We start from the raw sequence: 4,129 nt of genomic DNA on the forward strand, positions 1-4,129 counted from the left end.
GCGCATACTTTGAATAAAATATTTGTTATCATTCTCTTGAAATAAATGTGTTTTTTTCTTGAAAAAATACCGGTTTCATATGTATACACCTGGTAATATAATAATCTCAGGTGACCTACTAATAATGTTTTTTCCGTGGCCTCTCCTTAATAAAACATTTTGATTTCATATAAACTACAAATGGAAATCGAGTTTTCTGGTAAAATTATTAAAATTATTTATGCTTCAGTCACCATATTTCGAAATGACTAGCTTTTAGATTTTTTAAAAAGACCAGAACAATTATTTCAATATTTATTTAACCATCACAATCGTCATAAGGTACCAAATTGCTACGAAAAAGAAATTCTTATATAAATTGAACTTTAATTTATATTTGGTTTCGATGCATGGGTCACAAATTAAGAACTTTTGTATTAAACAATATGAATTCTTTTTACTTCATCTTTAAATTATCATATGTGAAAATTTCTTCCGTGGTTTAGAATTAAGACTTAACGAGTCCTTAATAAAATAACGCATAAGGAATGAAGGAACATGACTCCGTTAAAAATTTTTGAGCAATAGTTTTATTCACACTGTTGTTAAGTTGCTTAATTACGTTAGAGTTTATCTGGGTAATTTGCATGAACAAGTTAACTCTAATAACCGTACAACCTCACGATATAATCGATATTAGTATACCGTCTACTCCAGATTCTTAAATAAACAGCGTCGTGATTTGGACTAAAACCCTCAAAGTTGACATGTTCCCCATTCGAGTAAAGGCCTAACAAACTATCAACTTAACATCGAGTAATTCTTTCTCCACTGGGACTCCTAAGAGTCACATCTAGAACATACAAACCACCATATGCCGCAACGCTTGGATCCGGCTGAGTCTGGTGTATGTGCTGTGGGGCGCCTAGAAGGTGTTCTTCTGATACATGCATCCAAAGTTGTGTTCACCTTTCTCTTCGTTTGGAACCCTCACTGGCACTGATACCGTTCCAAAAGGTGATGGCGGTTCAGAGCCAAATCTCGGGGATTTACTGCGATGGTCAAATATAAATTGTCAATAGATCAATTAGCGTTTAAATAGCCACTTAAATAGAGAAAATTAAACTATTGACAATTAATTGTAGGTGCTCTGAATTTCTGAGATTTATTTAAACATGAAATTTTAATTAACATGAACCTAATTTGCAAATTTTAGATATTCTACCTTTGCCACTGAATGAAGAGTTTATCATACCTGTTAAAGCCCATAGAACGCCTTTTATACAGGGTGTCTAAAAAGTCCCGAGACGGTTGGATATTTCCTCAGGTAAAATATTTTTCAAAAAAGTAAAGGTCATTCCTGAAGTAAGTTTCAACCAGAAATTCAGTGGTTGCCTTCATTTTGACCTTGAAGTTGACCTTCATGGCTTTTTGAAGGTCAACTTCGTTTTTTAAAAATGGAAACCCCCTTTTTTACATCTGCAATCGATAGAGCAAAAAATTCTACGTTCAGATACGTACCCAAGTCATGGATCAATTGTAACGTTCAAGGTCATTTAGGGGTTATTTGAAATTAACAAAGTTTTCCAAGAGGTCAGTGCAATTCCTGAAATAAATTTTAACGAGAATTTCATTGGTGAGCTCTGTGTTGATCTCGGCGATGATCTTCAAGGTTTTTTCAATATTTTTTCCAAGCAGTTTACGTTTGCGTTTAGCTTTATCCAGGAACAACGACGTGGACGTAGTAAATTCTGGTCCCTTTGGGGTTCTTGATTAGCGTGAGTCCCCTTGCCTCTCACGCTTCAGTGAAGATGTTCAAACTGAAAATCTTGAGCTTCTTGACAAAAAGTTATGTGATTGTAAAAAAGAGTTACAGCATTGCGAATCATCTGCCTATCAATCAAAGTAGCCTGTTGAAGAATCCGATTCTGCAATTCGTCTAAGCTTTGCGGTCGCGTTGAGTATACTTTGCTCTTTAAATAGCCACAAAGAAAATAGTCGAGAGGTTTCAGGTCAGGAGATCTAGCAGGTCACTCGATTTCACCCCTTCTTTCAATCCACCTTTGAGGGAACTGAGTATCCAAATATGCTCGAACCTCCCTACCGTAATGAGCCGCTGCTTCATCCTGCTGAAACCAAATATTTTGAAAATGATGACCTGAAATCTCCCGTATTCTTGGTACAATTTGGTTTCTGAGAAAATCTTCATATGCACGGGCATTGAGATTACCATCGATGAAGAAAGGGCCTATCAATGTATTATTGAAGATACTGGCCCAAACATTAATATATGGTATAGTGGATATTGTGTCTGACTCTCCAACATCCAATCAGGATTTGTGTCGCACCAATATCTACAATTTTGCTTGTTAACTTCGCCTTTCAAAGTAAAAGTAGATTCATCTGAAATACTGTATTGTACAAGAAAAGAGGATATCTATCAACTATGTCCATTATAATTTCACAAAATTCAACCCAACGATCAGGATCGTCTTCATTGAACTCTTGTACCGGATGAACTTTGTAAGGATGGAAATTAATGCTTTTTAAAATATTTCGCACTGTCTCAGGAGCAACGTCATGCTCATTACTAGCTCGACGTAAACTAAGGTGTGGGTTTTCAACAAATGCTTGGGCTATGTCCATCTGCATCTCGTCAGATCCTACAGATTTTGGCCGATTAGTTCTCTGAAGGTCCTTGATAGATCCATGATTCATAAAGCGCCTTACAGTTCTTTCAATTGTCGATTTTGAGACAGGATTTAACCCTTCTCCATTACGAAAAGTGCGATTAAAAAGCAAACGAACTTGATCATAAGATCGAACTCGATCTCCCCAGCCACGCATAATTAATACAGATACCCTCTCTCGTTCCGAAAGTTTAGCTTGTGCCATAATAATGTTTTAGCGAAAGATAGTAAGTATGTACTCGTAATACGTAAATTTAGTTTCGATTCGTAATATTCGTATGGAAAACCGGTATAGGACTTATGGTATCGCCTTAGGTATTGACTTAGGTATCGAAAAACGGTATAGGACTGTATAACTCTTCGGGGAGGAACAGAACTCTCACCAGAATACCTGGAACTTTTAATGAAAATATTTCCTTATGATTTTACAATATTCAAAACGCTGTGACCAAGATCAATACAGAGCTCTATCGATTGCAGATGAAAAAAGGGGGTTTCGATTAAAAAAAACAAAGTTGATCTTCGAAAAGCCACGAAGGTCAACTTCAAGGTCAAAATGAAGGTCACCATTGAGTTCCTCATTGAAATTTACTTCAGGAATTACACTCACCTCTTGGAAAACTTTGTTAATTTATAATAATCTGTAACTGACCTTCAACGTTACAATTAACCTATGACTTGGATACGTACCTGAACATAGAATTTTCCATTCTATCGATTGCAGATGTAAAAAAGGGGGTTGCCATTATAAAAAACAAAGTTAACCTTAAAAATCCATGCAGGTCAACTTCAAGGTCAAAATGAACGTCACCATTGAATTCCTTGTTGAAATTTACTTTAGAAATTATCTTCACATTGCTAAAAAATATGTTACCTGAGAAAATATCCAACCGTCCCGGGTCTTTTTAGACACCCTATATATAAGGATAAAAAACAAATATATATGAAATTAAATAACCTTTTTATCTTTTCCAATATTTTAAAAAGTTGTAAATATAAAAAGGTACATGTGTAAAAATGCTTCGACTTGAGTGTGACTTGATTATGTCTTGATTTCGTCTCCAAGACATCGATGTCTGGCTGCGTCTCAAAACTGAGTTGAGACATAGGCCTTTGTCGTACATTTATGGCCACGGCAGGTAAAACGACGTTTACTTGTCTCAAGTCGAGCTTCGTCTTGGCTAAGACGACGTTTACTTGTCCCATGACGATCCTTGTCTTGGCTGAGATGGTCGAAACTATTTCGGCTCATAAATGAGATTAAAATTGACCAATGAAAAATTTGTAATTAGTTAATTAGTTATTTTTGATTAAAAATGTCAGAATCTGTGGTTCTGAACGAGTATAACCCTTAAAAAATTTTTTTAAAAAAGAATCATGATATCTTTCTAAAAGGATCTCCTAAGAATATTTTCGGTATCATCGTCCAATAAGTATTATATAATACAAATGAAAATCCG

The sequence above is a fragment of the Belonocnema kinseyi genome, chromosome 3, assembly GCF_010883055.1.
Source record: "Belonocnema kinseyi isolate 2016_QV_RU_SX_M_011 chromosome 3, B_treatae_v1, whole genome shotgun sequence".
In the NCBI taxonomy this organism is placed as follows: Eukaryota; Metazoa; Arthropoda; class Insecta; order Hymenoptera; family Cynipidae; genus Belonocnema; species Belonocnema kinseyi.